The sequence below is a fragment of the Gorilla gorilla genome, chromosome 23 (genome assembly GCF_029281585.2).
Source record: "Gorilla gorilla gorilla isolate KB3781 chromosome 23, NHGRI_mGorGor1-v2.1_pri, whole genome shotgun sequence".
NCBI lineage: Eukaryota > Metazoa > Chordata > Mammalia > Primates > Hominidae > Gorilla > Gorilla gorilla.
Window position 1 is genome coordinate 23191983 of NC_086018.1, and position 13346 is coordinate 23205328.

Genomic DNA, 13346 nt, shown 5'->3' on the forward strand with positions numbered 1-13346 from the left:
CGAAGAAGGGGCTAGATTTTCTTTTATACTTTGGTTTAGAAAGGGGAGGGGGAATTGAGCTGAAGCAATCTTACAGAAGTAAAACAGGCAAAGAAATAAAAAAGACAAATGGTTACAGGAAAACAAACAGTTCCAGGTGCAGGTGCCTTAAATTCATCACAAGGTCATAGGTGGTAAATTTACAATGATATTGACCTTCAATACCCAAAGTAAGCCCTTTAAATTGACATTTGCCAAAGGCTCCACTTAAATTTCACGTAATACAAAAGCCACTGGGGGAGTGGAATGGAAAAAGTAGATTCTGGGACAATTCTGCATTGACAGCATGAACTGGAAAATCTTAAGGACAATTGAGAATATCAGAGAATTTTTGTTCGATAGAGAAACAAGAACTGGCACTTCTATTGCTGATACCCCTCTAGCCTCAGGGTACCTTTCAAGGGTGTGACCCAGCTATATTTGTGGCTTCTTGTCATATTTGCCTTTCCAAATTCAGAGAGGCAAGTATGGAGATGGAAAGATATCATGGGTTTTGGGTTAAGTCCTGTGTTTGATATCAGCCTCATCTCCTAGTTGCTGGGTGACAATGGGCACATTAGCAAATCTCTTTGAGCCTCACAGAATTTGTCATGAGGTTTTGAGGGTTAGAAGAAATGGTGTACATTGCTGGCTGGGCACGGTGGCTCATGCCTGTAATCCTAGCACTTTGGGAGGCCGAGGCTGGTGAATCACGAGGTCAGGAGTTCGAGATCAGCCTGGCCATCATAATGAAACCCCGCCTCTACTAAAATTACAAAAAATTAGCTGGGCGTGGTGGTGGGTGCCTGTAATCTCAGCTACTCGGGAGGCTGAGGAAGGAGAGTCGCTTGAACCTGGGAGGCAGAGGTTGCAATGAGCCAAGATCACGCCATTGCACGCCAGCCCAGGCAACAGTGTGAAACTCCATCTCAAAATAAAGAAAAGAAAAGAAAAAAGAAGAGATGGTATACATTAGGTACCTGACATTTACTAGGTGTTCAGTAAATTTTGGCCCCTTCCAGTGGTGTGCTAGCAAATGTTGAATAACTGACTCTCAAAAAAAAGGCTCTGATTTAGCATTGGCTAATTTCTGTGGTGTAAATACTACCCTCATGGCCAGTTTCAAGCTACTGACATGATGTCATAGCATTTGGAGTTGGGATAATAAGTAGATAGGGGTGAAACTGAGTCCCTGGGTTCAGAGTCACACAGCCGATTAGTGGCAGAGCTGGGACTATGTTGTATGCCTCTTCACTTCCAGGCCAGATCACTTATCACATTTTGATGCTCTTGGAACTTGCCATGGGGCTGTCCTTCCTGGCAAAATGGCCACATAGAGAGAATTTTGGGTGATTGCCAAAATTAAGTTCTTCTAGACAGGCTGTAATAGGTCAGCCTTGCTTTCAATTATACAATTGATCCTTGACCAATACACGGGTTGAAAATCTAAGTTGACTCTATGCATTTGAAAATCTAGGTATACATTTTTAATCCCCAAAATCTTTTTTAAAAATTATTTATTTTATCTGTATTTTTTAGAGACAGAGTCTTGCTCTGTTGCCCAGGCTGGAGTGCAACAGAGTGATTATAGCTCACTGCAGCCTCAGTCTCCTGCACTCAAGCAATTCTCCTCCCTCAGCCTCCTGATTAGCTGGGACTATAGGCACATGCCTCTGTGCCTGGCTAATTTTTGTATCTTTTGTAGAGATGGAGGTCTTGATTTGTTAACCAGGCTGGTCTCGAACTCCTGGGCTCAGGCAATCTTCCAGCCTCAGCCTCTCAAAGTGCTAAGATTACAGGCACGAGCCACTACGCCCGGCCTGACTCCCCAAAATCTTAATGACTGATAGCCTGCTGTTAACCAGAAGCCTTACCAATAACATAGACAGTCAATTAGCATATATTTTGGGTGCTATTCATATTTTATATTATATTCTTATGATAATGTAAGCTAGAGAAAAAACGTTAAGGAAATCATAAGGAAAATAAAATAGATTTACTACTTATTAAGTGGAAGTGGATCATCACAAAGGTCTTCATCCTCATTGTCTTCACGCTGAGTAGGCTGAGGGAGAGGAAGATTAGGAGGGGCTGGTCTTGCTGTCTCAGGGTGGCAGAGACAGAAGAAAATCCACCCACATGTGGACCTGCACATTTCAAACCTGTGTTGTTCTGAGGTCAACAGTACATAGAAATGGGTCACATGGAAGAACTCCTACATGCCTGTGCAATGTTGACAATCAGATTGTCTCATTTTCTTTCTTTTTTTTTTTTTTTTTTGAGATGGAGTCTCGCTCTGTCGCCCAGGCTGGAATGTAGTGGTGCCATCTCGGCTCATAGCAAGCTCCGCCTCCCGGGTTCACGCCATTCTCCGTCTCAGCCTCCCGAGTAGCTGGAACTACAGGCGCCTACCACCACGCCTGGCTAATTTTTTGTACTTTTAGTAGAGACAGGGTTTCACCATGTTATCGAGGATGGTCTCAATCTCCGGACCTTGTGATCCATCTGCCTTGGCCTCCCAAAGTTCTCGGATTACAGGCATGAGCCACTGCGCCTGGCTGAGATTGTCTCATTTTCTAGCCTTGTGCATACCCCTCCCCGCCCGGATTACTTGTCATCATGGAACGAAGCTTCTACATTCTAATGTCCTTCAGGCTGTAGACCCCGAGGTTGGATAAGGTTCCCTTGTTCTGTAATACAAACTGTCCTGGGAAAGATGGATAAGCCACATCCAGTGTTGTTGGCAAACAAACCATGGAGACCTCACCTTGATGTTGATCCTACATGACCTTTCTGTTCCAGGGGCATTCAGATGTTGTTATGGGAGACGCTTTGAAGATCAGATGCTAGGTCTTAGAAGAAAGACCATCTGTAAAGAACCCTTTGCTTTCTCACCTAGCATATCAGTAGATCTATCTATCTATCTATCTATCTATCTATCTATCTATCTATCTATCTATCTACCTACCTACCTATCCATCCTATCTATCTATATCTATCATCTTTCTACCCATCTATCTGTCTCCATGTATCTATCTGTCTCTATCTTTATCTTGCTAGCTAGCTATCTCATTCCTTTATATCGCTTCATTTAATCAAAGCAGTCATTTGGCATGTTCTATGTACTGACAGGAACTGTGTTCACAGGTTGTGGATTCAATGATAGATGGTCTATTTTTGAATCCACAACCTATGGATTTGAAGAAAGATTGTCTTTAGGAAACATGTTTACATGGGATATAAAAGTATGCTTAATAGTCAGAAAGACCCAGATTCAAATCCCAGCTCTGCTACCTACTTGCTGAGTGACCTTGGATAAATTGCTGCACTACACCACCCATCAGGCCTCTGTTTGCTTATATAGAAAGAAAGTTAGTCCTTACTTTGTGAGACTGCTGTAAAGGTTCAATGACATGGTGAATAGAAAGTACTTGATGTAGGCCTGGTGTGGTGGCTCATGCCTGTAATCCCAGGACTTTGGGAGGCCGAGGTGGGTGGATCACCTGAGGTCAGGAGTTCGAGACCAGCTTGGCCAACATGGTGAAACCCCGTCTCTACTAAAAATACAAAAAATTAGCTGGGCATGGTGGCAGGCCCCTGTAATCCCAGCTACTCAGGAGGCTGAGGCAGGAGAATTGCTTGAACCCGGGAGGTGGAGGTTGCAGTGAGCTGAGATTGCGCCATTGCACTCCAGCCTAGGGAACAAGAGTGAAACTCCATCTCAAAAAAAAAAAAAAAAGTGCTTGGTGTAAAATCTGGTGCATAGTATGTGCACAATAAATCTCAGCTTTGCTTGCTTGCTTGGTTGATTGATTTTGTCTGTACTGTACTAAACTTAGTTTGGGGACTAAATATACAAATACAAATCATACATATATGCCCATTGTTTTTAGAGCCTACGTCTTCTGGGAAAAGCAGGTGTGTTTGGTGATTAGAAGTGTTTGATAATACCCAGGGAGGTATTTATAAGCACTCTGGGTGTCTAGTGTGCTGGCCTAAATCAGCCTGAAAAATGAGGTATCGTCTGTGGATTTTCAAGTCCTTTATCCCATTTAACCCCCTAGAGAACCCCGAGAGGTTGGAAATATTGCCCCATTTCAACAGAAGGCCCAGAAAAATCAAGGCACAATGGCCAGCGTTCTCTGCTGCACCTGGAAGGTACTAGACACCCTGAGGCATCCTTGCCAGGCCTAAGCTGTGGCCGCTGCAGAGGTCCAGATACTTCCGGGAAGGTCTGATTGTCAGTGAGGCAGTCTCTGTGTGCAGCCAGGAATCTCTGAGTGCAAAGGACAGAGGAATAGAAATCCAGCAGGACAGGCTTGGCTCCAATCCCACATCTCAGGGCCAGAGAGCAGAAGAGATTCTGAATGGAGTGAGATGACCATCTCTGGTCTCTTACTTAGGCCCAGTCCACGGGCTTATGTCTGGGGCCCCAGAGGAGTGAGGGCAGCAAAGAACAGACAATGGGCTCCACGCAGACCTCTGCAACACACTGGAGGCTGAGCCCACTGCTGCAGGACCCATCAACTACAAGGAGGAGGGAGAAGGTATATGACCCCCCTCCCTGCAACTCTCCCATGATCTCCATGGACACCCAAAGATATACACTGCATCACCCAGCAAAGACGTGGTACTTGGTAAGGACAGTGGTACCCGCTTGTTCCACAGGGAACATACTAATCGTGTTTGTAAACCTGTCTGAGATAGCCCCTGAGATGGGCTTGAATACCCGGCTATGGAGGAATTACAAGAGCTGAGGTCCTATGGAGAAAAGAGGCAGTCAAGTTGGTATTTATTTATGTATTTACAACTATTAGTGGGGCAGCTTTTATGCCCACAGACTGCTGAGGCCCAGATTAAGCTAGCACAAGAGTTTGATAAAAAAAGAGGACAACTAACCCAGGCCAGGCTGGTCTTGAACTCCTGGCCTCAAGCTATCCACCTGCCTCGGACTCCCAAAGTGCAGGATTACAGGTGTGAGCCACTGCGCCCGACAAGGTGCATTTTTATATGCTTTTTCTCCCCCGTCTTCTCAACAACCCTGGGGTAAAAGGCCTCATTTCCACTTTTCCTATGAGAACAATAAAGTAGAATGAGGTAAGAGATTGCCTCTAAGATCACCCAGCCCAGAACAGGGACTTGATTTCAGGTGTGTCTTGTTCCAAACTTACTACACTGTGCTGCTGGGGGGGGGAAAAAAAGCAAAAAGCAAAACCCAAAGGGTTCTTAACTGAAGTCAAAGACGACCAAGAAAATGTAGGCAGATGTCAGGTCTGATCATGTGGATGCTCAAATGACAAACAGAAACATTGAGAGAAATTGTATTAATTAAATGATAAAAATATGTTCCGCTTTTTGGGGAATTTACTCCTCCTCCTGGGGTGACCCTTGACAAGACATTGTCTTCCTATTTTTAAGCAAAAAAAAAAAAAAAAAAAATTGGGTAGAAGATGAAAGTTTGATATTTCGCTCATGCATAGCTTTGTCTCATTAATACATTTTGTGCTTGCCTGTCATTTTGGCTTTCTGCTGCCAGACCAAGCTCCTTCGACTGCCATTCCTACTTCTGACACTCCTCTTGTCCTTTTCGGGACAACTTTATGCCTATTGTGCCTTGGATCTTGAAAAACATGTGGTAAAACTGGCCAGTGGTGACGGCAGGCATAGCAGGGAATCAGATTGAGGGGGGTGGGGGTGGGGACAGAAAATAAAAGAGGGCGTCAGGCTACTTGATGATAGAATCAGGCTGCTTCTGCAATGACATTACATGAAATATCTGAAATTTGACCTTAACTGTATCTGGTGGGTCCCGTTAACCCTGTAAGTTTAGACAGAACATTTACTCAAATTCTAGCAACGTCTAGGCTCATGGGAACACGTGACCAATTCAGGTGAATGAAAGGGATTTTAAAACATCAATTTCCAGGTTAAGTCTTCCTAAGACTGCCTGCGTGTCCCTTACCACCACTCCAGCCTGAGTGTCACATGAATCCTGAATGTGGACTTGTGTGCAAACTGTAGAAAAATTAGAAGCAACTGAAAACCCCAGGCAGCGGGGTGGTGTGATGACGAAAGACACCGAGACGGAAGATCGGGAAGCTGGAAATTCCCCCCCAGCTTCGGTGTTTGTGCTCTACCTGGCTTTTCCACTTCCCTAAATCACCCTCGTGGTGCGAGTGTGCTCGCAGCAGATGCTCCCTAATTGTCTCTTGTATTGACCGTAAAACCCTAAGGGCAGGAATACTCTCTCTCCTTCTGTTTCAACACCCAAACTAAAACCTCTCACCTGAGTGTAAGGGCGTGGTAACCTTCTTAAGCAGAGAGCTCTTCCATCAGGGGGCTCCCTAAGGGCATCTCTGTTCCTAGCGGCGAAGCCCTCACCCCACTTTGCTCTGCTTAGCCTGAGACACGCAACTTTCTCCAGCCTTTACTCTTCGCTGAATTCTCACGGCGGGCTTGGGGGTATGTTCAGGAGCGAGGCTGGGGGCCCGGCCCGCTGGGCGCTGTTCACCGGTAGCTCTGACCAGAGCAGGGGCTTCATCATTACCTGCGGGGACAGGTGGGACACATGCATTTCCGGGGGCATCCCAGACCTCCTGGAGGATGCTGATTGACGCTGTCCCGTTTGAGAACTACTGTGTCCAGGTAGCAGAGGCCTCCCCGATGCCCCTTGAGTAGTGGGCACGGGGCCCAGGGCTTCTCTGGATGAGCTGGGCGGGCATGAGAACGCATGGAGCTGGGGGCAGGAGGTCGGAGCAGCGAACGAGGAGGAGAAGGAGTAGGCGGAGGCTGAGGGAGAGGTGGGGGAGGAGGAGGAGGAGGAGGAGGAGTCCTTTGTGGCCACCCCGAAGGGAGGGAGGGCTACCGTAGAGACTTGGTCGAGAGGCGCTGGACGAGCCTGGCCGCTGGGACCGTGCGCTGAGGTGCACCGACCGTCGGGCCCCGAGCTCCCCGCAGACCCTCGCGGAATGAGCTGGGGGGCGGCGCGCGAGGCGGCGGAGCGGAAGGCGCACTGCGACCCTGGCGGGCTACAGCCTGCGGCGTTTGCAGGGCGCTGGTGGGGCGCGCCGAGCAGGGGCTGCCCCCAGTCCCACCAGGTTGGGGCTCAGCTGGCGGCGGCGGCGGCGGGAGCGCGTCCCATCCGGGTCCGAGTAACGGCCGCCGCCGCCAAAACTCGCCAACGTGGCGGACCCGGAGGCTGTGCTGGCAGATGCCAGTTACCTGATGGCCATGGAGAAGAGCAAGGCGACTCCGGCCGCCCGCGCCAGCAAGAGGACCGTCCTGCCCGAGCCCAGGTACCAGCTGCCCCGGCCCGCGCTGGTCCCCACGCCGCCGCCCCCAAGCGGCCGCCAGCGACCTCCTGCGTCCGGGAGGGTCGGGCATTGAGTCGTCGCTGTCCTGGGCGCGGGTGACACCGCGGAACTGGCGATGCGGGGCCGGCCTCCTCGTTCTAGTCTCTGAAATGGGGCATCGGATGGCCGGTGGGGGGGACTCCGCGAGAGAACGCTCCAAAGTGCCCAGCGCGGCGTCCTGCGCGCAGCGAGCGCCCCAGGGAGGGGCTGGTTATGACTTGGCTGGACCAGCTCCATCCCTGTCGCCCCCTCCCCCCGGCCCTGTCCTGTCCTGTCCCATTCCCGTGCTTCTTCCTGTTGCATTGGTGTGGTCCCTGTGGGCTCCTTGCCTGTCACTCCTTTGCGCTCCTTCTTGGTCGCTGCTTCTTCCCCGGCTCTGTGGTCCCCCTTTCCAACTCCATCCCCTCAGCTCCCTCTGGGCCGCTTATCTGGGGACTGCAGGCTTGTTGCTTACTGTCCGAGGTAGTTAAACTGCTGTTTTCAGTGCTTGTTCTTCCTGAAGTCCCTAAGTCTAGTCACCTTCTTAGGCTCTTCTATTTTGTGCCCAGGCAGGATTTTTGACCCACTCAATAATCTTTTTGGTGCCACGTGTGTCACCTGAGCTGCTTTTCTCAACTTTTAGATCTACTGGTGGCACTTTATTAAAAAATTGAAATGGGATTCATTTAAAAAGGCACTTGAATGGATGATTCCAGACAGGAATTTGTTGTTAAATTATCAAAGGAGGGCCCGATTGAATTGGCGAGGGGCTTCGTGAGGTCCATACCAAGTTGCAATTTTCTCTCAGATGATTTATAATTAAGGAACTAGTAAAATTTTTTGCTAGTTCATATCATTAGCACTTCCCCAGAAAAAATAGTTCGTCAGGTTAATAGTGAGTTTTAAATAGTGTATTAAAGCTTCAGTGATGGTTTTTTTTTTTTTCTCTAGCTCTTTTCCTAATTAACACCATCATGAGTTGTACAGCTAATGTGATTCCTTGATGCTAATTAGCTCTTGGAATTGATGCTCAAAAGAGGCATTTTCTTTACGGTGAATTTGAAACCATGCAATTCTATAAAATATCGGAATATAAACCAAAGTTATTGTCCATTTGAAATCATCAGGCCTTCAAGCATTAGGCGCCCAAGATTGCTTAAATGTTACCTAATGCTAAGTGATCATCACATGATTTTTTTTTACAAGTCCATCTATGAGCCCTATGATATAGAAAATACCAGTCCCCTTGTTATTTGTGAAAAGCTAAATTGTGCAAATGAAGACATGCTTGCTAGATATTTTGGGCTTGCTTTTCCTCCTTAGCCCATGCCTCTTGTTGGTTTTGCAGGATGTGCTACTCTTTGATAGGCAATGCCAAGTAGTGAAAATGAGGGAAAAGTGCAAACCTTTCTTCAATGTCATGAGTTTAACATCCCTATTCCAGAGTGTAGCATATCTGAAGCTAATTGAAAAAAATCAATGCTGCTTAAAATTTCCAGCAAATGGGAAACTTAGAGAACAAGAACTCCTATATCAAACCTAAATTTCACCAAAGAAACTGTATATTTCTATAAATGTGGTAGAAAAAGGCTTATTCCTTTTTCTCTTGCCTTTCCTAGTGTCCCCCACGACCACCACCAAAAGTCAGGGAGTCCTAAATATGTAGGGTTTCTAGATATAAAATTGATAAATCTCAACTCATGGGCAGTTATTTTTGGGGGTGTAGTTTTTTGTATTTAGTCGAGGCGGGGGTTTCACCATATTGGCCAGGCTGGTCTCGAACTCCTGATCTCAGGTGATTCACCCACCTCAGCCTCCCAGAGTGCTGGGATTACAGACATGAGCCATTGTGCCCAACTGAGATTTGTTTTAAAATGCTTTAAAAACTGGAGGTGGGATAAGTGGGGATAGTGGCTCATGCCTGTAATTCCAGCACTTTGGGAGGCCGAGGCGAGCAGATCAGTTGAGCCCAGGAGTTTGAGACCAGCTTGGGCAGCATGCCAAAACCTCTTATCTATGAAAATTACAAAAATTAGTTGAGCAGAGTGGCACACACCTGTAGTCCTAGCTACTTGGGAGGCTGAGGTGGGAGGATCACTTGAGTCCAGGAGAGTGAGGCTGCAGTGAGCTGAGATTGCACTACTGTACTCTAATCTCAGCAACAGTGTGACTCTCTCTCAAAACAAAAAAAAAAAAAAATGGAGGGCGGGGTAGGGAAAAGTAGCAGATTACAATCTTGGTAACTTCCAATGAGGTGCTGAGTGATGGGTCTAGGTGTTCACTATATTATATCCTTTTGCATGTTTGAAAACTTTTGCAATAATTTTTCAAAACAGTAGAGAAGATGGCTAGGTGTGAAGATCACAACTGTGTCCCTGCAGGGCTAATGGAAGCCTCAGTTTTCCCAACGTCATGTGTAATAGCACTGGTGACTTAAGATGTACTATATAATTTCTATGACAGCATCATACACAGATGCAAGATGCAAATGTACTGCATCTCAAACAACTTTGATTGGCAGGAGGAGGATGTGTTTTTTGGAAACTGCATTAGATGACTCAAAAAGAGGCTCTGTGACACTGATTCCAAAGATGCGGGTAGAGTTTTAAGAGGCTCATTTGCAACCTAAGAGTCGCGACTAATCCAACCAGAGTGGACAGATTTACAACTTCTTGACCTGAAGGCTTGCTATAGAAGGATGAGGAAAAAAAAAAAATACAAGAAGGCTATTGAAAGGAGAAAGCACAGTAAGAGATCACACTTTAGAAAACGATGATCTGTTTACTTCCTGAGTGCAAAAGACTTCACTGACTTCATTCAGATCATGGGTATCTATTAAATCACGGCTCTGATGTTTAAATTTAGCAGAAAAAAAAAGTAACCCATGCTCTTTAAGATAATCTACCCTCTAAGCATACTATCCATGCCTAATGAAACCTTGCAATGTAAGTCTCTCTTATTAAAATTATGTTAGCTTTCTATTTTTTAATTACTTGAATATTAATTTGTGAAAATATTTCAAAATAATCATTTTAAAATAAGTGTTTCATGGCCGGGTGCGGTGGCTTATCATGCCTGTAATCCCAGCATTTTGGGAGGCCGAGGCGGGTGGATCACCTGAGGTCAGGAGTTCGAGACCAGCCTGGCCGACATGGTGAATCCCTGTCTCTACTAAAAATATAAAAATTAGCCAGGTGTGGTGGTGGGCACCTGTAATCCCAGCTACTCAGGAGGCTGAGGCAGGAGAATCACTTGAAGCCTGGAGGCAGAGGTTGCAAAGAGCCGAGATCACACCACTGCACTCCAGTCTGGGTGACAGAGCGAGACTCTGTCTCAGAAAAAAAAAAAAAAGGCCGGGCCCTGTGGTTCACGCCTGTAATCCCAGCACTTTGGGAGGCCGAGGCAGGTGGGTCACGAGGTCAGGAGATCGAGACCATCCTGGCTAATACGGTGAAACCCCGTCTCTACTAAAAATACAAAAAATTAGCTGGGCATGGTGGCGGGCACCTGTAGTCCCAGCTACTTGGGAGGCTGAGGCAGGAGAATGGTGTGAACCCCGGAGGTGGAGCTTGCAGTGAGCTGAGACTGTGCCCCTCCACTCCAGCCTGGCCAACAGAGCGAGACTCCATCTCAAAAAAAAAAAAAAAAAAAAAAAAGTGTGTTGCTCTAAACCAGGCCTCACTAAGTATTTTTCTGTGTACTTTTTTTTTTCTTAGTTACTGTCATCCATTGTCGTTCCATTAGGTTATTCGGGGCAGGCTAACAGGACTTACAAGATCCTTCCTGAGAGGTCCCCTTGGTTTCTCTCACTTCAGCCTTGCCCGTGGTCCCTTAGATTCTGTCGTTGAGCTGTAGTGACCTGGGTTCTGGGGCACCCTGCGGTTGCCCCTGTGGAGGCTGACCCGTCACACTGTGTTGGGACTGTCTGTGTCCTCTCCTGACAACCCCTCTGGACATGGGCTCCTTGAAGGCAGGGGATGAGTGGGGTTTACTGTGTATTCTGAGGGTCAGACTCAGTGTCTGGCTCAGGGTAAGGATGTGGCATCTATCTTTTGAATGAGCGAATGGGTGAATAAACAGATGGATTGTCTTTTCCTTTTCCTCCCAATGAGTCTATGTATTTAATAGCCTGTATTAGACATAGCTAATATACCAAGTATTTGACTCTTTAGAGAGAGCTGTGGCAAAGATTTGGTTCTTCAAATGGCGTGAGATCAGAAATTCTTGAATTCATTTGAATATGCAAAAATATTGTATAGGTTATAACATCATATTTCAACCCCAAATTTGGACAGATTTGGCACTATAGCTTTTATAAACTATGAAAAATAGTTTTATCTAAATGATGCTATGGCAGCTTATGTGAAAAAAGTACTAGAGAAAAGCTAATGATTTATTAATGAGTAAGGAAATATGCAAATATGAAACTAGAATCGACTGGGGGCAGAAGTAGGGAGGTGGGGGTAAATGCCTAAAATCTTTGGGAGTACTTTTTCTGGAAGACTTTGATTTGTTTTGAAAAGTGGCTTTGAAAGCTCTGCTTTAGCCATGTGGTAGTTCCCCCATATCTGTGGTTTTGCTTTCAGCAGTTTTAGTTGTCCGGAGTCAATCAAGCCCTGAAAATATTACATGGAAAATTCCAGAAATAGATAATTGCTAAGTTTTAACTTGCATGCCATTTTGACTAGGAAGATGAAATCTTGCACCATTCTGTTTGGAACATGATTCCTTTGTTCAAGGAATCCTCAGTGTAGATGCTACTGCCCTGTGAGTCCCTTAGTACCTGGCTTAGGTATCAGATCCTTTGTAACCTTTATTTTATTGAATGATGGCCCCAAAGTGCATGAGTAACAATGCTGGCAGTTCAGATATGCCAAAGGGAAGCTGCAAAGTGCTGCCTCAGTGAAAAGGTGAACATTCTCAACATAAGAGAACAGAATAAATCATATGCGGAGGTTTCTAAGAAGTAAGAATGAATCTTCTATCCATGAAATTGTGAAGAGTATATTGTTATAATTGTTCTATTTTATTAGCAGTTATTATTGATCCCTTACTGTGCCTAACTGATAAATTTAACTTTATCATAGATGTGTATGTATAGGAAAAAATGGTGGATATAGGATTCAGTACTATTTGCGGGTGCAGGCATCCACTGGCCTTGTATTTCTTTTTTTAGTCGAGATGATTTGAAAAACTTAGATACAGGGAAACCCTGTGCCCGGTCACTTGAATGGAAAGGCCGTCTTTCTTAATGAAAACATGGCTTAAGCTGTTGTAACCAAGAGACCCCAAAATGAGATGGCCCCCAAGCCCAGGCCACACCACAGACCATTTACATCAGACTCTCCCTGGAGAGGGCCAGGCACCAAGATTTTTAGAATTCTTCCCAGGTAATCCTAAAGTCTAGGTAAAGTTGAGAACCACTGGCCTGGAGTTATTCAGAACTGACTAGGGAGGGGACTGGGTTTTGCAGCCCACAGCTTTCCCTCATCCTAGGCTTGTAGAACAGCTCTGCCTGCCTCGCTATAGGGCCTTCACCTCTCGGCCAAGCCTCATGTTATGGGTGTTTCCCACTCAGGAGGAAGTGGAGTGCACAAGTTCCTTTTAAGGAAGTGAAGTGGAAGTAGCATGTTTCACTCACATTCCATTGGCGGGTGCTAGGACATGTGACTATGTAACCGCAATAGAGGTTGGGAAATGTGATGTGAATCTGGTTGGCCATCTGTCCTGCTCATTTTTGAGGTGGGAAGGTTTCTGTTACTGATAGGTAGAAGAGTGTAATGGTTACCGTGTTATCCATTAATTAAAACTATTTATTATCAATTACCAATTATCAATTCTGAAGCTGAACAGAGTTCAACTGACCTCATATATATAATTTTGTCATTTGAGATAATTATACACATACACACACAGGCAAGCTGTGAGCTAGATGCAAAGACTTGGGAGAGGCTTTAGTTTATATATAAGCTTAGTAAGTTTTACATTTACTAAGCT

General features: G+C 45.9%; 1 pseudogene; it reads left to right on the top strand.

Annotated features, from left to right (window-relative positions):
- The first annotated feature begins 7103 nt into the window (after window positions 1-7103).
- LOC101135074 (immunoglobulin lambda-like polypeptide 1) overlaps window positions 7104-13346 on the top strand; it is a 40313-nt pseudogene continuing 34070 nt past the window's right edge.